The sequence below is a fragment of the Anomalospiza imberbis genome, chromosome 8 (assembly GCF_031753505.1).
Source record: "Anomalospiza imberbis isolate Cuckoo-Finch-1a 21T00152 chromosome 8, ASM3175350v1, whole genome shotgun sequence".
Taxonomy (NCBI): Eukaryota; Metazoa; Chordata; class Aves; order Passeriformes; family Viduidae; genus Anomalospiza; species Anomalospiza imberbis.
The window spans coordinates 26,827,600-26,849,431 of record NC_089688.1 but is presented as its reverse complement, the minus strand read 5'-3'; the positions used below and the strand labels follow the sequence as shown (position 1 = coordinate 26,849,431).

General features: G+C 41.5%; 1 protein-coding gene and 1 long non-coding RNA gene across 3 annotated transcripts in view; both read right to left on the bottom strand.

The window, feature by feature from the left end:
• Positions 1-275, bottom strand: part of TCF7L2 (transcription factor 7 like 2) — a 173,299-nt gene extending 173,024 nt beyond the window's left edge. For both annotated transcript variants that reach the window (XM_068198051.1, XM_068198052.1), the window contains exon 1: positions 1-275. The gene's annotated coding sequence lies outside the window, so the exon portion shown is untranslated.
• A 1,945-nt stretch (positions 276-2,220) lies between these two features.
• Positions 2,221-6,231, bottom strand: LOC137478307 (uncharacterized). The gene is made up of 2 exons (XR_011001501.1): positions 5,680-6,231; positions 2,221-3,032 (listed from the first exon to the last, which is right to left on the bottom strand). It is a non-coding gene; the product is annotated as an uncharacterized lncRNA (long non-coding RNA).
• Between the last annotated feature and the right edge of the window lie 15,601 nt (positions 6,232-21,832).

Sequence of the window (21,832 nt, the reverse complement as noted above, 5' to 3'; positions counted from 1 at the left end):
CAAGCCCAGAAGTCAGCTGTGACGGGGGGGCAGTCGCCGCGGATATGGGGAGCCTGTGCCGCTCGGGTTTGAGTGAGTTGAAGTTGGACTGAGAGCTTTTCAGTTCAAAGGCGGCGCTGATTGACAGATAGAAAAAGGGGGATCGAAATCCGGAGGAACGGAGAAGTCTGGGATCCGGGATTATTGACAGGGAGCGAGAAACACACCAGGCACTTAATGAGATGCAGGAGAGGGCGGGGGCTCCCCGGTGACGTCTGCATAAATAAACAGGTCTGGGGCGCGGGAGGGGGAGGAGGAGGAGGGTGGGGGAAGTAGGAAACTAACAATGATCCTTTTTGGCATGGGAGCGGGAGCGAGAGGGGAGGGCAGCGGGGGCGGGGGCGCCGCTGGGGGGGCGGCACGCTAAAGGGGGGCGGGGGGAGGTAGGGGCAAAAAAAAAAAAATTTAAAAATTGTGCGCCGTAGCTCGGAGCTGCGGGACGGGGGGAGCGAGGGGAAAAACACTGGAACGGGTGTCCCTGACTCCGCGCTCCGGGAGCGCCAACTTTTACATTCTGGACATTAATAAACATATCATCCCCCCGCAGCCCGGGTTCTCCTGAAGGATGTTTGTGTGCCCTTATTATTTGGGTACATGTGACGGCAGGGTGGTGCGGAGGGTGCTTTTTTTAAACCGTTAACATTTTTCATGCCACTCGTTGGAGGTAAGAAACTCCAATCATAATAAACACTAGAATATAGTAAAAGCCTTTTTTTTTTTTTTCAGCGGCACTTGGTCCTTGCATTTATTATGGTTATAACACGCAGGATGAAAATGTGTGAGATCACTCACTGAAGATCAGATATTTCCAAATTATCTTATAGTAAGGCATAATGTTTTCTGGTCCTTGATGTAAAATAAAAAAAAAATAAAAAAATAAAAAAAAAAGAGAGAGAGAGGAGGAAAAGGAATGTGACTGCTAAGAAGTTAATTAGCATGGCAGGACGGAGATTCAAGGACTCCCAGACTTCAGAAGTGAAAAGTTGTGATGGCGTAAACATCACGCTGCTGGGGGAACCAAAGAGGAGGGGGGTCCGCGGTCCGGCCGCGGGGTCCCCGCGGGGCGCGGAGCCCGGGCCGGGGGCTGCCCGGTCCGGCCGGGGCTCTGCCTGCACGGCCACAAAACGGGGAGCAGAGTCATGCGGACGCGAGAAATGGCATCTGTTCCCCGAATCTAATGTGGCGAGGGGAAGGGGAAAACAAATTGATCTTCCAGCAGTGACAAATTGTAACAATGGACGAGTCAATTGGAAACTTTAACATGGGCAAGGAAACAAAAGGAGGGGAGGGGGGAGGGGGGCGGGGGGAGACAGTAATTTCAATGGGAATTAGTAAATTGCCTAATGGAAATGGTGTTTGAAAGCAAGGGACAGGCTGTACTAAATAATCCAAACATTCCTCCAGAAATCTAACCTGCTGCTCATGCTAAGGGTCATTCAGCACATAGGGTTTCCAAAACAAAGCCAATTTGTCATGCAATATTTAGAGAGTTTGGGGGTTTCAGCTAAACTGTCTTCTATAAAAAGAATAATAAAAATAATAATACAGAGATCGACAAGGCTAACACGAATTCTCAGGCATTAAAAAGTTCACATAGAAATTTGCATTCTAAAGGGAAAGATGCAGACAAAATAGAAATAAAAAAAATCACTGCAACTTACAACTTTAATATTAATCAGTAAAGCAGAAGTAGAGTGAAAGGTAGCATGAAAAGAAGTAAAACAAATGTGTACATTTAATCAGACAGGATTGCATAGGACACAAAGAACAGGGCTAATTAGTCTCAGCAGGTAGGGACTAACCTTCAGACTTCATAAATAAATAAGTCTGTGAACAATGTCTAAGTGGGAATATGGAGACAGAAAAGGGATTATTTTAAGACACCAACTAAAAACATGACTAATGAAATACTTCACTGTTAACTCAATGTACAAATGCACTGAACAGTTTCTTTTTCCACTGGTCTTTTGACTAACTTGCTTTTTACTTTCAGAAATTGTACTAAATAACTGTCTGTGGGCATGCACACTCCCCATATTATATACATAAGATTATATACTTACTGTTTCTGCAAACTAGTGCCTTGCAAAGTGACACCTTAACAAATATTCTCCATTTTTGTTTGCTTTTTGATTTTAAATGCCTTTATATCCCAAAACAATATGAGATTAGAAATACAAATGTGACAGACTCCTATTTATTTTGCAGGGCCATGTGCTATAATTTGATCCAAATGAACAAAAACAATTGCACAGTTTTGTTTTGTTTTTCTAAGATCTTTTTACAATCTGCTATGGATTTTTCTTTAAATAAGCATGCTTTTGCTTCAGTCCCAGCGTAGTTGCTAACTATTTAGTAAGCACCATCAAAAGTTAGTGTGCAGGACAGAGCCAGTTGTTGCCCTAAGCTGGTTGCAGAAGAAGGGACTGATTCTGTAGAGGCTCACTCGTGTGAGTCACATCACTGACAGGTGACTTGTGGAGGTGATGCCACACCTGGACTACTCGTGCAAGTCATGTTACTCACATGAGTAAATGCTGCTAGAAGGGAGCTCAGTGTTGTTTGCCCCAGTGCCAGCTGCTGGTCCTGGGTGTGTAAGATGGCTCTGGAAGGGCGAGGGACTGTGCCCCAGCTGTGGAAGCTGTTTCCTGGGCACGTTTTTGCAGCTGGGGTTTTGCCTCCATGGTGGATTCAGAGGAGTCCTGTGAAGGGCCAGGGAACTGCTTTCTCCTTTTCATCAAGTTCTTCCTTTTGCAAACTTCCAGGGGTTTGCTGTCAAACTGCAGCCGAGAGCTACTGTGGTTGTGAAGCCCAAGGATTGTAGATGGTTCTGAACCAACCCGGTTGAATGAAGGTAGTACAAGTCACTTTGGATAGCTTGTGCATCTGATTTGTATCATTTCTCCTTATGTAACAATTTGTTTCACAGTCAGGGAAGTGAGAGCGCTCCAGGGTCAATAGCAGCTGTTGAGTAGTAGGTTCTCAGATGATACCTTGGATTTTAAAAAAAGTAGAGTGTTTAACAATGAAAGAAACACATTAAAAATAGAATAAAAAAATATTCAAGTTAGTCCATGTCACAAAACACGATTTATTGTTTGAATACCCAATTTTAAGTGACAGCTGGAGAGACAAAGCCACGTGCTCCACATTCAAGAGATGCTGTCTTTCTTGCCAAAGCTGACCTCTAGCACATATGAAGAAGTGGAAGTGCCTATCTCCAAGCTTTTGTAGCCCTCACCACTCGGTACAATTATACCAAATGCTGAGCTATGGGGTTTGGTGACCGACAATGGTGTCACCATTTTACACTTTGGCCCAACAGTTTGGTCCCGAGACTCCTGCAGGAGAACAGCAGCAGTGAAAAAGCATGTGAGGTTCACCTCACAGCTCACAGTGCAATGAACTGAAGAGGGAAGAGGTTGACATGGGGCAGCCAAGGAAATTTGCTGTTTTATGAAGAATGTTTTGGAGTCTTTAATGCCTCACCAAAGGCCCAAGCCTTTATTGGAGAAATATGGCATGCTAAAAGCCAGCTGGATCTCCTGGCTAATGTTTACATATTTGGTGTGAATCTGTTTTCATGGTCTTCTCCAAGATGTCCCAATGTAGGTTGCAATGTGTAAAATTAAAATTATTTATCTTGGAAAGATAAAAGGACTTTGGTTGACCAGGCTGGGATTTGAGTCTACAGCTCAAAGGAATCTGCATTTTACAAATAATCTTGGATCATTAAATCTGCTCTGAATGTCCAAAAAAAAAAAAAAAAAAAAAATCAATATTGAAAAGGTTCCAGTAACTGGAAGCAAACACATCTGCCTGGTGTCTTACCAGTACTGGCTCTTCCAGAGTTAGCAAAGAGGGGAAATTTTTTCTAGGGCAGACGAGATGACAGCATGAAAACACAGAAACCATGGCTCCTGTCTGCAGTCATTTGCATTGACTGAAACAAGCACACGTGAAAATTCAAGAAACCTATTAAACAGGAAAATATCAACAAACAGCCAGATCATGGTGCTACTGGCAGATTTCTTTGTGGCTTTAGATGTCACACATCAGGTGTGACATCACACACCAGGTGACAGTGACCTGTCACCAGGTCACTGTGTGCTATTTGATTAAGGAGTACTTTCTAGCTTCATTTTATGGAGAAACATTGGAAAATTAGTTCCAAAAAACTGCAAGCATTGTTTTTCAAGCTCATAACACATCCTAATGGCTCTCAATCCATGCTCTGCTTCCCAAGTCATGCCTATTGCTCAGTAGGAACATCCCTCCCTTTTAGCACCTAAACCACAGCTGTACCACTTGCTTTTGTTAGAGATAATTCTGTCAAATAATAAAATCGTTAATGGGTAGAAATATGCATTCATGCAGGGATTATTCACACTTTATCATGAGGTGATATCAAGCACTATAGGAGTGAATGACAAGAAATAGGCTTCTGAAATGCAGAGCCCTCCATAAATATACCATTTTTATTGACAACCCATCTTTTAACCCTAATAGTAATGGAAGAAATCCAATAAATGAAACATTTACTGCATAACTTGCCTTATTTTCGGGTGGTGTCTGATTCCTTTCTAGCTGTCTCTAGAAGATGTTTTTAGCCTAATTTGCTCCCTAGAAATTTCACTCGCTAGAGTTATACATCTATGACGTTTTATTGCCTGAAGCCAAGTCTGAATAAGAACTTTCTTAAGATATACTTATCCTAATGTCAGTCTACAAGAACTGGGCTGCTTTAGTTTGATTTATTTGTGCAGCAGAGATATGGTGCACCTATATAGCTGGCCATGGCCTCAGAATGTATCTAATATTCCAAACACAAACAAATAAGTGAAACCAGCAAGTTTAGCTGTGGTTAGTTACAAGTAGACACTTTTAAATTAATCGCCTTAGATTTGTATTTATATGTTTCTTTTTCCCAAAATAAGCAAATTAGTAGACCATTGCAAAACTTCATGTCACAGGAAGGGTGAGTGTAGGTTTCTGTAATGTCTGTATACGGTCACAGGCACACACCAAGCACTAGCCAGATGCAGTGTGCTTTGACTGTCAAGGGAATACAGGTTGGCATTTAAGGACCAGGAGCACAGAGGTCACTGGCTGAGCTTGCAGACCACTGCCTGGCTTGTTCGCTGGGCTCTTTCTTCTGCCTCTAGCCTCTAGCACCCACTTGTGCAGTCAGTCAGTGCTTTGGAGCAAGAGCCTTCTTTTTCTTGATGGATTTGCTGGTCCCTCACCATAATTTGTGCATGTTATGGTGATGCAGACAATATAGTGATGATACTCTGGCTTGCACTAATGCAGCATCAGTGAGGGTGGTCTTGTAGGTGAACCATGGCTGAGAGCAGATGGTGGTAGGCAAGGAACCCAGCAAGCTGAAAGCCTCGAGCATGCCCTCAGCCAGAAAGGACTGCCCTTTCAACTGACACACAGTAATTAGCTGCGTATGCATTTATAGTCTGTTGCAATATGAGGTAAAAGGGATTAGTTTTGCAATGGTCTAGGAACATGAACATGCGCCAGCTGCATTCCAGCTGTAGGGATTCTGGCTGATGGATGACAATAGTCAGCACAGGGGTAGTAACTTCTTAAAACAATCAAGTTTAACAGCATAAGATTATTTGATCATACCAAGCAATCACAGAACCATTCATGTTGGAAGGGATGTGAAGATGCCTTCACTCCAGCCTCCTGCTCAAAAGATGTTTTACCTCTGAATTCAGACCCGTTTGTTGAGGGATTTGTCCAGTCAGGTTTCAAAAGCCTTCAAGGACAGAAATGAGACAACTATGACTTAGGACTTTGCGTTTATTCATTCTGAATTTCACAATGTTCCTGTTGGCTCATTCCTCCAGCCTCTCCAGGTCCCAGCGGACAGCAGCTCTGCCCTACAGCATATTAATTGGACCGCCCAATTTGATGTCCTCTGCAAATGTTATGAGACCTCCCCCAGGTAACTGATGCAAATGCCAAAGAGGACAGGCCCTGGGATTGGCCCCTTTAGTACTGCACCTGCCATTGACAACCAGGGCTTCAGGCCATAATCACTGTTCTCTGGGTTTGGTTATCCAGACATCTTGTGTGCATCCAATTGTCTGCCTATTGCGATTGTAATGTCCTAACTTGAGTGCCGAAGTTTCCTCTCCTGAAGCCACAGGTTTGTGCTCTGCTGTTTGTCTTCACTCCTGTCACATTTGTGGCTCCTTGTAGTCACTACAGCCACAGCTGCTGTTGTTTATCACATCCCTGTCCAATTCTTCCTTGCTTGTGAGTAGCAGATCCAGGAGACCATCACCCACCTTTTGGCCATCCACCATCCGTGTTACAAAGTTTTTCTCAACAAGCTCCAGAGGCTTTCCAACCCTATTCCATCCCACTGTTTTGATCTTTCAGCTGAAGTCGGAGAGGTAAAATTTTCCCAGGAGCACTGTGGACTGTTATCTGGAGACTTCTAAATGTGTAAAGACATGATTGACTTTGTCACCTTAATCAGATGATCTGTAACAAACCCATCACAGTGTTACCCTTGCTGGGTTGCCCTCAAGCTCCCAATCAGCCCGCCTCTGTCTCCTGTTTCTGTATATTTGTCTCCTGTTTCCATGTATTTGTGCTGCTCCTTCACATAGAAGGTACATCCCTTGCTTTTCTTCACTGTCTTTCCTAAAGAGGGTCTATGTGTCTGTCACAGATTTGTAATCATAGGAGTGATCCAGCCATGTCCCAGCTGAGCTATCCTCAGAGCACAGGCAAGTCAGTGCATTCCCTCATGCCTCAGTTTTTTCTCCAAATCAGTCCACTTAGATTTCATGTTCTTCAGTGTACCACTGTCTCTGGCACTGTGTTTTTCTGTCCCAGATACCTCAGATCTTCAGAGCAGCCTATGGCCACCATCACTCTGCAGTCAGTAAGGGCGACCAAGAGGAGTTCATTTTGGGCCAAGACAGGAAGTTTTAATTTAGGCTAGGAAGTGAATGAGTACTGCATTTCCTGCAAGGCCAGAGTTAAACACCCAGCCCAAAGCCCAGGAAGGGCTGCAGGCTGGAACCACATGTCCACATGAAGTGCACTCCTCTCAGGAGCCACCAAAGGCAGATTTTCATTTTACAGAAAACTGCAGGAATGTAGGTGTTTTCCTCCACAGAAGCAGTTGTTACCAGTATTTTGCACAGAGCCACCTCTATGCCACTGCATGTGCAAACAAGCTCCCGACACTTGAAGCTTACAATCATATTAATTAATAGCTGATCTATTAATTCATAAACAAAGCAAAAGGGTTCTCAGGAATATCCTTTTCAACTTCCTTGAGAGTATTTCAATAGCTTGACCAGGACATTTATAGAAGAGATATTTACTGTATTTTACTATTTCCTAACAAATATTTTTCTGATTAATAATTCTGCTTTAAAACTTGTTTTGGTCTTTCCTTTTATTCCTCCAGCTCCTGAAGCATATGTCTTCCTTTTTTTTCCTTCTCATTTGGCAAAGGCCTCCCAGCTACATCAAGCCGTTTCAAGTCAGCCAAGGAGGTAGACAGAGCCCTGCTGAAGGAGCAGAGCAGTCTCTCTTTGTAAAATATGCTGCCATTTATCAGCAGACAGAGGTTTTTCTTGCAACAAGGAATCTGAGCTAGTGCATACCAAAAGAGTGGCACTGGAGACTTTGTGGTTGGCTGCTGTTTCAGGCACATTCAGCGTTTACATAGCCTGAGGGCATAAATGAGCAGGCAGGAGGGAATGGACAGACCTTCCTACAGCACAATTAGGTGACAATGAGCTATCCAAAACAATCAGGAAAGCAGCAACATCAAGTGCTTTCCCTGTGTCTCAGGAGTCCTCCCAAGACTTATTGCATCAGAGGCTCTGTCTATTGCTGGTGCCTCTAGATGGAGTCTCTGGAGAGATGAAGTTGTCAGGCACTCTGGAACAGGATCCTTTCTGGGAAACTTCTTGCAGCCTGAAATATTGCAATTAGCTCCAGTGGAGCTGGTTTCTGAGCTCCCTGTCCTTACTTAACGCAGGATCCCTAGGAACAGAAGAGAGGAATCTGCAGGCATTACAGGAGGCATATATAAGGGGGATAATTTACAAGAGTAATTCCAGACATCCTCCATCTACTAGACTGGGAAAAGAAAAGAAAGGTCTCAGGACCTTTCTGCTCTGGTTCTTCAAGTCAGTCTTTCTTGACTTACTTTCTCCTTCATAAAGCTTGCCTCTGAAAAAGGGAAGCCAGGGAGCTGCTCTCCTGCTCTACAGAGCTCTGTTTTACAGGGGAGAGATCAGAAAGAAGGTTGCAATTTCAAACCCAAAGACATATAAGATTGTCATCAGCCTCTGTCCCACAGAAAATGCACTGTGTTTGGATTTCAAGGCATTTGGTAGATGTAAAATTCCACTGGAGACTGTTCTGTTTAGTTAGGGAGACACAAAGGGCAAGGGTGGGTCTTGCATTCACAAGAAGAAGCCCAGTGTGTTTTGTCCGCTATTTTACCTGAAGCTCAAATCTATCATTTACACCTGCTCCATTCACTTTATTTCAACAACTCATGGTTGTACAAGAACCACTGTAATTCTTCAGGCAACAGCACCCTTAGGACATCTCCTACATCCGTGGGAAGACATAATCTGGCATTCAAGGCATTGTGGTAGAATTGGCATCACCACTGTTGGCCTGAGGCACCATCTTCTTTCTGTGCCTTGCCAGCCTGCTTAGCTTAGCCTCCTTCTCAAAGGCAAGGAGCTAAGGCAGTGCTTTTGCCAAAGAGGAATGCAGAGAAAGCAGATATTACATAGATAGAATAACATTGGCCTCTAGATTTCTTTGCTGGCCCAGACTGGAGAAATCTATGTTCAAAAGACCAGAGAAAACTGTGCCCATGGTTATGAAAACACATGTGTCCTCTGACCTAAAGCAATCTTTGTCCAGACAGGAGTGGAGAACATAGCTAAAATAGCACATGCAGTCCATTTTGCATACTTTCCTGTGGCACTAGAACTAAATGATTTATTACTGAAACATTGACTGTTGCAGTACAGGACAATTACAGGAAAGCTGGCAAGGCAGCAATTTACCATCTTGTAGGAATATGAAGTTCCTTCCTTCCTCCTGATTTCAAACCTGTCAAAGTGGCAAACTACCTTCACTGTCTTTGGGAGGATAATCAAAAGCTTGCAGAATCAGACCTTAAGTTGTTCTTGTCTGGACAAATAAGTGCTGTTGTCAATGATCTCCTATAGCCACCTCAGGACATGCAGGGAGCTTCTACTGTGCCTTGGGTACTTGATATGCCCAGAAATCCTGTTCCACCAATCAGATCATGTGTGCATGAATCTGTTACCAAAATCTATGAGATTCTTCCTGTGCACAAATCTAGTTGTTTATGTTAGAAAATGGGTATTATATGCTCTTTTGGCAATGACTGTCTATTTTTACTAAGTGCATTTACAATGTTTATCAGAAAATAGCAATGTTAGTTTTGATTTAGCACAACAAAATTTTTAAGAATATATTTGGAGTTTTTTTCTGCAAGCAGATGTTATTTGAATCTAAGCATTCCTTTAATACAAATAAATAAAAGTAGGATTTTTAGGAGATTATTATGATCTTCAGCTCTGAGGTCCTCTATTACAGAGGTCATTGAATTTCAACAAGTGGTTCCTGCCATGAGTCTGTCATTTCTAGCTGAGCTACAATATTTCATTTAAAAAGACATCTGACCTGGTTTTAAATATTTCAAGTCAGAACTCCCCTTCCACTGTAGGCAAATTTTGTTCCAGCGATTGTTCAGTACCCTCTCTGGGGAAAAAAAGAAAAAAAGTAAAAAAGAGCACCACAATTCTATTTCAAACTCATCTTCCTCTTGTTTCAGCCATATAATACTATAAAAGAGTATCATCTTGTATTGCCTTTTCCTCACCAGTAGCTTTCATTCCTTTTCCTGCCATTCTGTGGTCCATGACTGAACAGCTTCTCTTGCCTTCACGTTTTCCTCCCCGGCAGCAGTGGGACACCACAGGCAGAGGGCTCTGCTTGCGTTTTGCATATTGCAGGATAAGGCAATGAAAACAAATTTGGAGATTATCTGCAACAGTAACATATCAGAGAATATTTTGTCTTTCCTGGCCTAAGTTGGTCATCTGAGTGGCCTGCCAAGTTAATACAGAGGCCCAAACAGCAGCTTATCCCAGCTAGACTAAAACATCCCCACTGTGCAATGCCTCGCCTTGCTATGGTACCTGACTTACTCCATTGACTGCAGCCAGTGCCTGCAGGACTGGCAGAGATTACACACAAAAGGTTTATATCCCTACAAGCTGAACTTCACTTCTAATGAAGATACTTCCTAGAAGGAAAACGCTATTAGCTGCCAACAGAAAATGTCTTTGTATACCCTGTATTTATTGTCTGGAGTATAAAGCCACTGTACAGAACACTCCAATTTGCATTCCATAGTTGGAATCTTGACCATAAGGACTCTAATGGATAGCCATTTCCATTTTTTAATAAAGAAAGCACAGAGACTCTGAGAGACAGACATTTAGGAACTCTGGTTTTAAGAGAAATGCCAAGATCGTGACATTGGGGATACAGTCTCTTGAACTGGCATCAACATTAGTTCAATAGAATATGTGATATTCTAGTATAGCTTTGACCAGAACTCATAAGAGTTTCTGTAAAATCCTTCTGGATTTGCTTCTTTTAACAACATAGAGCGCCCTTGTTTAGTTTTACTTTCTAAAAGATTTACTATGCTTGTTTTTTATCAGAGAGATATATGAAGTTTAACTTTCCCTAGTTTTGTTGGCTGACAATCTCACCTCTTTTATCTTGGCTTCCTGGAGAAAAGCAGCTCACCTCATCATGCTGTAGCATTTGTAACCATAGATTAACTTCAGATGAACGTGACAGGAGATTGGAGGCATCAACAATATTTATCTCCTCCAATTTAACGACTGTTAGAGAAGTCCAGCGTAGCACCCATGTGAGGGAAGGTCCATAGGGAAAGGGCAGTGTTGATGGCAGAGCAGTGAATCCATGGGGAAAGCTGCATGGAGAACAGACTGCCCAAGTCCCACTGCTCACCCACTGCTCGTTCAGTGTTATTCATGCTGTGGTCACACACAGCTTAGTCTGTGAACCCCTTCTCCCACCTACAAATATCAAGTCCTTTTCATTTTCCAGCTACGATCACATCACATGCCTTGCAGTTACAGTCATTGGAAGGATTATTAGGGGAAAAAATGCACATATTGTTGACTTTAGATTTTCTTTTAATTTTTTCTTTACTCAATTTTATTACAAAAAAAGGGAAATAAACATATTCAGACCCACCATCCTCCCACAGACGTACCAGTGGTCTCCTATGCAGAGTTGGGGATTTCTGTGCAGGAGTTCATCTTGGAGTTTGTAGGATTTGTAAGACTTTTTTATCGTTTTTTTTAACAAAAGCTTAAATAGAATCTCCTGATTTACTCCAAACTGGCAGTGTAGACAGGGAAGTGATACTTCAGCTGTTGTAACACACACTTCAGCAGGACCAGCTCGTACATCATAAAGCACCACTTGCCTTATCTGTGCTGGAACAAGTCGCTCTAAATGCATGAACTATTCTAACAAAAATAGTGCAGACTTATCTTAGAATGTGCAGGGGGAAGTCTCACACGTCCTGATGGAAGGCCACAAGGGCTGAAACTTTGACAATGATTTAATCTCAGTTGCATATTTCACAAGGTTATAGTTAAGAGCAAATAAGCAAAACCAGAAGATTTTAACAGTTCCATGAAAAGTGGCTTCCCAATTTGTTCAACTTCTGATCTTCACTACTGAATGGTAGTCTTGCTTTTTTTTGTTTTTTAGAACTCCAGTGGCAATGTAGTCTGCTGTGAAAGATAAGACCTATACTAGCAATGCAAACAAGCAGTGAAGAAATAGCTTTGACTACAATTTTTAAGTCTTCTTCATATATTACAAACAAGCACCATACCAAAACCAAAACAAAACAAAGAAAACTAAGGGGGAAAAAAAAAGAAGAAGAACAAAAAGCCCACAACATCTAGGATGCAGTGATTTTTATATCATCCAAAGAACAGGGGGAAAAGCTTGATTACACTTTAAAAAGCCTTGGTAGTACTGAAAATACAGCAAAATCTTACTTGTGTAGCAACAAGGCTCAGAGGCCTCCTTTGCTAGAAGCCTTCAACTCTCCAGATCTCTGTGCCCACTGTTTACACTGACAGATCTACCACTGCCCAAGAAGAATGAAGGTTAACAGTGAAGCTGGAAATTCAGTGGCAGAGGTGGAGTTTCCATCTATGGGACTGTTCTTGGGAAGACAATGATCCTCTCTGTCCCTTTTCTAGCACCTTTGCAAATTGGAGGTATTGCTGGTCGAATGGGTGAGGGGTTTGTATTTTAATTAGCTTGTAAGGTCTTAGAAAATGTTTTCAGTCTGTGACCTACAGACTCCTGCTACCTTTACTAATAAAAGGTTAAGGAGAATGGGTTTGCAGATACTATGGAGCAATCTCTGCATATGGAAATGCTAAAGGGGGCTATACTTTTCACTGGAAATTTGTAGGGGTCCAAAAATTAAAAAAGACTGGGAAAAATGTGGCTCAGATTGCATCTGTTCAAATGAAAGAAACTGCTGAAGACTGAAGTGTAGATACGTATTAATATATCATGATATTGTAACTAAAGAGCATTGTACAGCAGCACAATGTTATAACTTAGTTCCATCTACTGAGTCTCACAGGGCTGTAGCAATAAAAACATAAGAAATGAAGCCAGACTGGGCTGTTTACTTTTAGATCCTGATTTCTAAAAATGTTCTATTTGCAATAGGTGGTTGTTAATGTTTTTAGCAATGATATCCTTGGAATTATTAATCAGAGCTAGAAAACAGCTCCACACACAGGTTTGGCTCAAGAGTGATAGCTGTGTATGATAAAGGAAGCTATGAAGTCATGCAGGGCATCTTAATATGATACATGTATTAGAAAATATTGCATAGATGCAATGTGGCCCCCAAGTGTAAAACTAACACATATTCTCTCCTCCTTCCTCCCTCTCTCTTTCTCTCTGTCTTTCACTTGTAGTCTCTTTCTACATTTGCTACAACTGAAAACAAATTTGTTTGTCACTAGACTATATGAAAGCCAAAACCCTCTAGATTTAAAATTGTAAGGTCTAGCACAAGAGAAGGAGTACATTTTGGGGGAGGGAGATAGGATTTTTTTTTCATATCAGCAAAAAATATTGGAGTTATATATCTGTGCAGTTGCTGAGCTTTTGTGTTCTGGGGCTAGGAGACTTGAATATTATTAAGGGATCAGTCACAAAGTGCATCAATCTGGCATGTACTAGAGCCAGATATCTATTTGCCAAAAACTGGAAAAAAAAAAAAAATCTCAGCAGGCTCACAGCTGAAGAATGGTGGACATCGCTTTGATTCAAGAAAGCCCTGGCACAGATATCTTCCTGGATATGGATAACATAATGGACTTTGGGGAGCATATTAAGTCACACCCCCTGTGACTTGCTAGCAGCTCCGGATGTGAATTATACAACTCTGGATTGATATGTTAAGGACTTAACAATTTCTGTCTGCAGCATTTCCAGCCTCCGAGTGAAGTATTGGGTTATATTTTTTCTTTTTGGTTTGATGGCAAATTGTGCTATGTTGGGTAGTACTTTTTTAAAAGTCTGCAAATAAAAGAATGTGTAAATTAAGTGGGGTGGGGAGAGTGACTGTGAGTGTGTGTGATGCACTGCATTTAATATTTTTCTAGAACAAAGTCACACTTGAAGGCTGGCTTCTTTATTTATATTGTTTGTTTGTGAGATCCACGAATGCTTCTTTTCAACATGAAATAATTTTTGCAGTGGCTTCAAATGAAAATATGTATTCACTAAAACCAGAAAATCAACTGGGAGCTCACCACTGCACTGAGGCCCATTCAGACTCACAGCAACCCAGGACCCAAGGGCTCATTAGAGATTCACCAGGATCAAACTGCTTGATTGACTCTGCTCTGGCTGAGTCTGGGGTGGTTTTCCTGGAATTCAGCTGAAAAGTACAGGTGCATGCAACAAATATGTTGGATTTTTGATACCTGACATCAGCAGGGGATTGATACTGACTGACAGGTGTTGGCAGGTAGGGCAGGGGGACACTTCTGAGAGGTTTCCTAGCCCTATTTGGTTTCAGTATCAGAATTTTTTTCTTGATGACAGGACTTGGATTTGATTACTTGAGTTTGATCACATGTGTTCATACACATTACATTAAAGCTTTATTTCCTTATAAAGCCAAAGTGGTTTTATTTGTACTAAGTGTGATATGCACAAGGCAATGGAAGGCCATGTCACTTTCTAGAGTATAATTTATGTGAAAAGTTCAACAACAGATACAGAAAATATGAATAAACAATGACTGTGGGCTCCTCAATCTTTGTATAATGGAGACAAATTCTTTATATTGCTCTGTGGGTACTTTGCTTTCTATCCCTGATTTCATGAACCATTATTTTTTATTTCATCCCACACAGACCATCTCTTAGCCATAATTGCATAACATATGAAAGATACACTATTTGCTTATATGAGAAAGTAGCATTAGTAAAATAATGATATATTTTATACCTAAACACTTTGTGCTCTTTTCTTCTAACAAGAAAACTGGCTGCCTGTAAGAGCACTGGGAAATGACAGCTTGGAGATGGAATGACATAACTGGACATCTCCCAAATAGAACATCCATTCATGCCCCATCTGAAACCACTGGGTTTCAGAAGCTGTGATTTTATAGCAATAGCAAAAAAAAAGTCACTTTGCAGATGACTTTTTAAAAGAGATGACCAAGATCCTGGATATGTGAGTATATTGAAATGATGAGAGAAATTTATGCTGGAAAAAAAGATGGACCGAAGAATGGCAGTGAAAGAAGTAGGACTGGAATTATGGTACAGAAAGCACAGGAGAAGAAATCTTGGCATTTTACATTTCAAGCTGTTTGACTGCCAGACAGGTGTGATTTACCTGGAATCATTTCCCATAAGCATCAGGGAAATAAACAGTATGGTGTGTAAGACAACAATTAAGAGACTTATTTGGCATGATTGCACAGGTATCAGTAAAGGGCTCAGAATTATATCATGAGGAATTGTAACTGTAACACACAATTTATGAACACTGTGATTGTACTCACAAAAATACTGGACAAACAAGTTCCATTGCTCACCCCTGGCTGCTGTCATTGGCTGAAAAAATCAGAGAATATTTCTTTTTAAAGCAGTCTCCTCTTCCACCACTCCACTCCACTTGGTCTCCCTTGTGAAACACCTAGTCCACGGGGGTGCAAATATCAGGAGGGATAAAATGGTCTTTCAAGAGAATTCTTTAAGGTTTTCAGGTCTGATACTCATAATTTACATGAAGAAAAAAAGAACTATAATGGATGCTTATATATTCTGTCAGGAATGAAGAAATCTGTTAGCAGCTGAAAGTAACTACCCAGCATTTTAAAAAGCAGCAGTTTTCTATCTTGTTCTGTCACAGGGTCATTGAAAGTCAGAATCTGAAAGATCTTATCCAAGTAGATTTTCAACATCATCCTGGAGCCCATGGGCCAAGAGGGATGGTTAGTGAGTTGGATAATCCTGCCCTCCACACATTATGCAGCCAGGGAGAAGGGCAAGCATTCCAGTGGGAGGGACACTGCCAGGCAGCCTTTGTGGAGGCGGTTTTCTGGCAATAAGAATGAATTGGAGAATGAAGTGCAGCACCTGTGATAATGAGTCTTTTAAATCATTATGTCTAAACATTCTTCTCAGCCTTCTAAAAACATGTTTCAGTTTAAGACAAACAACACCATTCAGCAAATTATGTCTGAGGAAGAAAGCCACATATTGTTCTTGCATTTGTCTTTTTATTTTCTTTTTTTCAGTTTTTTTTTTTTATTTAAGAACACATTATGAAAGGCCCAATCATTACAGTAAAAGAACAAGTCCTGCAAACCTTCACACATGTGATTTTAATAGGTGTAGATATGTGAACAAGGATTAGTAACACTCAGCCCTTGCTTAGCATTAGTGTGTGGGCTCAAGTTATGTTCTTGCTGTGAATTGGCAATGAGACACAAAGCCTTTCGCCTCTAGGGCTGTGGTTCAAATGCAGCCTGGGTCATTGGTGGCTCTACACAAAATGAGGGGGCTGTTTCTATCCAATTTCACCCTCTCCCTGTTAAAAGACAGTAGAGAATTCAAGGTCAGAGTGATCTCAGAGTCTCTCATCTTATTATGAATTGTTATTTTTCACTTACTATGCTATACTACAGAGCCTGGAGGCTTCTGCCAAGCGTGGGGCATGTCACACTGGTTACTGTGAGAACAGGTGCAGCTCCACTTATTTACAAACACGCTCAGTGGAAGAGGAAGATGAGTGTAAAGAAATGAAGCGACATGTCCAAAGGACAGTGGCAATGCCCAGAGCAGAGCACACCTTTCCCCACAACCTGACTGCGCTACTTCCTTCTCCATCTGCAGCTGTGGGCAAAACAGTGACAGGAAACAGTGCCCTTGGACTTTTGCTTCCCAGCAGGTAACCTGCATGGCTGTCAACCCAGCAGAGTTTATGGTATTTTTTTAGTAAGGTGGGGATAATATAAAACAAAGTGTGTGACAGATGAAATGCATTAGCCCCAACAATATTAATGGATGATAATGTATACGGTAGATCATTTTATCACACCATTTACATGTAAGTTTGTTTGGTGTATTATTTTTGACACAGTGGAAGATTCATAGATCAAGAGAATTGGTGTAACCCAATTTCATATGTTTTGTTGGATCTTGGAACAAAAGTGGATGCATTTTGAGTATACATTAAGCAAGTGCTGCATTAAGAACTTCCTTGCGACACCTGGCACCTACTTTTATGGCTTATTTTGTCAGATTGTTTCTTCTATTCAAAGATTAATTTTCCCACTTGCTGAATTTGTTAAATCTTTGAACATTTCAGCCAACGAAGAGGTTTTCAGATCTGAGTTTTCCCAGGATTAAACACTTCTGTAACAGAAAAAACGCTACTCAGTCAATACAGACAGACTTGTTTGAAACCTAGCATTTGTTAAACAAAAAAGGTTAAGCTGTTTATAAAGAAAAGCCCGGAATCAAACATGCCCTGGCTTTCAAACATGCCATCTGTAACTAAATAGGCATTGGCTCAAGCACTTACAAAAATGCTATTTTACGCTCATTTAAAATTTAAAACAAATGTTGGCTTATCATGTATATGGTTTAAAATCAAGGTATATGCTGTTCCCTAATGCAGGAGAAAGACGTGACACTCCTTCCTAAGGAGGATACACCATCTTTGCTGCACTTTTTTGGGGGTCAGTCCAATTGCTGGATCAGGTCAGTGCTGTGCAGGCCACCGAGGGGGAATCTCCACTCAAGTACATCCCCGTGTCCATTGCGGGGCTTCTCCCAACACATGTGCATCCTCTCACCAGACTTGTCAATTCACACCATTTTTATCAGTCACTCCCCTTGGCAATGATAGCACAGAGAAAACTTCCCTGGGACTTTCTATGACCTTAAATTAGAGATGAGGTGCTGGCATCCTCAAAGCATTCCAAAGCCTGGGTTGTACCCAGTGGCACAGCTGAAAACTGGCACAGCTGTAGGATGCACCAGGTGCCAGGTCCACAGTCCTACCTGTGAGGCACACAATCATCTGGTTTAAACCCAAGTTTTCTACTGTGTGCCTGGCATCAACTCCTGCAAGCTCATTCTTCATTAGCCAGACTCGATGACATCCCAAACCTCAATTCAAACACCTACAGGCATTTGCTAATTTCTGTAAAGTTTTTTCCCAGTATATTGGGATTTTTGCCATTTTTAACCTGGAAACAGGATTCGAGTGAACTGTACCTGTCAGGGCTGTGTTTCTCTGAGACTTCAAGGCCAGTATGGAAAATCCCAAAGCCTCAAATACATATCTGGGTGGATTGTGCTGGTTCTGGGGGAGTGTTGCAGGGGGCTCTGGGGTGTGAGAAGGAAGGCTGAGCAAGGCTGCTAGGGGGGCTGGTCCCTGGTGTGGCAGTGGAAAGACTGGCTGCCCTCCTGGCTTGGCTCTGCCTCAGGAGCACTAAAGAACCTGCACACAATTAGGGACAAGCCTCCAAACTTCTTCAAGTTCACTCATTTAAAAAAGCAACTAAACTCTAAAAATAAAATAAAGCCCAGACTCCCAGACTAATGAACAAAAAGACAAGACAAATGCTTAAAGAAAATGAAAAGGATAAAGGATTTTAAGCTATATCCTGGTTACCTTTGTTTCTCCTCAAGGAAGTAATAATTTTTGATCATCAAGATTCCTCTTCCATAATAAGGTAAAACATCAGATTATAAAGAACGTTTTTTAATGAGAATTCAGGGACATTTCTGGGCTGGTTGAGAAGTATGAAAGTATTTAACCTCAGTTCAATGGACTGCCCTTTATTAACATTTTTCTTCTAGTGCCACTCACATAACTGCTCTTTCACAAGCCCCGTCTCAACCATTTGGTACTTATAACTTGGTTTTAGCCAGAGGGTGCATTGCAGAATACAAATCAATCATTGACTTTATTTCTTGTGACTAAAGGATTTCATAGACAGTATCTTTGTGGACAGAGCTACCACTATGAAAACAGTGCTTAATGATTAAAATGTGTCCATTTTTCTCTCCATTCAGCAATAAAACTATCAGAAGTGTTTGGAAGCCTGTTCAGTGAGTGATGTGGCACTGACAGTGCAGCACACCTCAGCTCAGCTGAGCACATGCATATGTAAACAACTCTGCTATCAAACACTGTGCCTTGTCAAAGATTAAACATGTCTTTAGGGAATGGGAACAGTGCCATGCTAACACCTTGGCAATACAGGCCAAGTGGCAGGACACTTGACTTCCCATCAGTTTGTCAAAGCCTCCCTTGGAAACATTCTTCTGGAATCATGAGAGCATCCTGTCGTGGGTTTCTGTCCACTGACTGCTCCGGGTGAGCTGCCAGTGCTTCACACATTGCCAATGTTAGCAGTGCTTTTGTCAGGTGGACACTTGCCCACTAGGAAATGGATTGAAGCCACCCATGTACTTTCAATGTGGCATTGTTTGAGCTCCAAGTGCTAACGAGAGTTAATGACATCAAGTCTGATCTGGTCTGAAGTCTTGTAGGAGCTGTATCTGTGCTACCCACTGTTACCTTTGAGGGTTCTGTCTTACCTCTCAGTATATAATGTTTGTACTACACCTTAATGCAAGAGGAATATATTTGTATTTCTACATTGCACAAGGGAAACAGAGCCAAGCTAGAACACAGGGTAGCAACGCTGTTTATGTTGTAACTTAGGAAATTATGGTGAAGTTGATGAAAAAAACTGATGAGGTTTTGCTGTTCCTGTAGAACAGCCAAATTTTATCTCAGAGACTCACATTCAGTTAAGTGTATTTAGCTCTGTCTGCTGTTGGAGGGTGTAGAATGGATACCAGCTGCACCTCGAATGTTTTGGAGTGCTGACACTTCCAGAACATTTTGCAAATTTTAGCTAACAATTTTGACAGAGCACAAATTCTCAGGCACGGTGATGAGAAATTTTGCAACCCACTGGACATGCACTAAACCCTGTCCCTCAGCTGTGGGGCACAGAAGAACTTTTTGAAATAAAAGGCTTTTCTTACAGGGCTCTTCCCTTGCCAGTCTCCTGATGCTAACATTCATTAACATCCCAGTGCAGACACACTGTACCTGGTACATTTGGATGCATGGCCAGTGCTGACCCTGCTTGGGCACCAGAAGCACTCAACAGCAGCCAAGAAAAACAAGAAGAAAGAATGTCCATTAGGAGATACTTTGTAAGAGTTACAGATTCCCAGAGCAGCACCAAGTTTTGAGGTTGAATCCTTGGGTTTCTATCTCTTGTCTTATTTTACAGACATCAGCTCAGAGAGATTTGCAACACTTAACAGGCAGGAGTCAGTAGATTCCTGACCTCCTTGATGTCAGTGGATTTTGCTGCTAATATTCATGGAGCCAAGATTTGATTCCATTTTAGTACTAGATTAACTGAGGTACATAGGGCAACACACTTGTGAATAAAGGCAGTGCATTTACCTTTGTTTTTCTAGGCATTTTGGTGACACATCTCATGGTCTCAAAGCATTATAGCAGGAATATGAGATTTAGGTCTTTCAGACATGAAGGAATGCTGTGGCAACAAATGCAGCAGTAAACACAGCTTATGAGAAATGCAAAGCAGGTTAACAATAACTGTCTTTATCAGAAGAGAAGACACATCTGGAAGCAGGTGTGAATATCAGGTCTCAGAGCAGGAGGTAGTCTTGCAGTCTTGAATATGTACAATACTCAGCTAGAAGAAAATTTAGCATGACATTAAAAAAGCTGCTGTTTTGTTGTTGTTGTTGTCCATTTATTTTGTTGTTTTCAGTTACTAATCTGAACTGCAAAATCATATTTTAGTAGTAGTAGTCATGTTGTTTGTTGGACAGGTCTGTCTAAACCTTAGGTAGTGTACAATGAATTAAGACACACACACACACATATACACCTGCAAACTATTCAAAAATCCACAAAGAAATTTTTAAGTAAATACGTCAAGGAAGAAACAGGCCTCACATCCACCATTCAATCTTTCACTGCTGTGTCTTAAATGAGAAAAAAAGAGAGCCACTAACTTTGGTTCTTGGAACCAGCAGAATGGTTCACACAATATTTTTTTTTTCACTTAAGGAGTCTCTTGTTTTAGCAGTGAAAAGAAAGGATGGTTTGCTTTTGCCATTCATGCATGACATTATTTTACAGCTCACAGCTAGCTGCATGCAGACTTTAGTAGATGCACAAGGAGGTGTTCATTACCTGAATGCAAAAGTTTAAGCAATCACAACTTAGCAGAATCTTTTGACCCAGGTCCCATTAGCTTGGGAGTTCCAATTCCCCTGGAAGCACCTTGTTGAAGCAGACAGCTTGCCTCTTCCAGCACATCAGCTCTTCCTTTGTACAAAGGATGTTACAGGAGCTGGAGGAGGATTTTTCTGCCAAGAAAATAGCTGGCAGAGGGGGATGTTATAGTAGAATATAAAATCATGAATGGCACATGGAAGGCAAATAGGAAGCGGCTGTTTCTTTTGCTGCCCCTAGTTCTTGCATGAGGCAAGCAAGTGGTATGTTCACAAAAAAATAGCAAATGTTTTGTTGTACTCCTTCACAGAGTACAGACTGGAGCATGAAACTTCTTGCCACAGAAGTTTGTGTGCCAGAAGTTTGCACAGATGAAAAAAAGGAGACTAGATAAAGTAATGGAATTAAAAGCATTACAAAAATTATTGTACCAATAAATCTTGATATTCCCTTCAGTCTCGGGAAGACCTGAGCTGCTGGAAACTGAGTGAATAAACTTGGGACATATAAATGCCAGGATACATTTGCCCTGTTCTTGTGCCCTTATCTGGGCACCTGGTATAGTAAGAACTCAGACCTTTGGCCTGACCGTGCTAGACCAGTCTCGTGTTTGCATCTCTGCCTGGTTTGTGCTTATCTGCAGCCTCCTGGTAAACTTCTGTACAGCCTCCCCCAAAATGTCTTTTAAGAGCTTAGAGTATCATGAACTTTTACCTAGCAATTTGTGCAGATTTCTTGAACTTTAGAAGAAGCTGTAAGTAATAACATTAGCTGAGGAACACAGTAAGATACAGAGTCAAGCAGGCCTAAGTCTCCTAAGTGTCTGTAT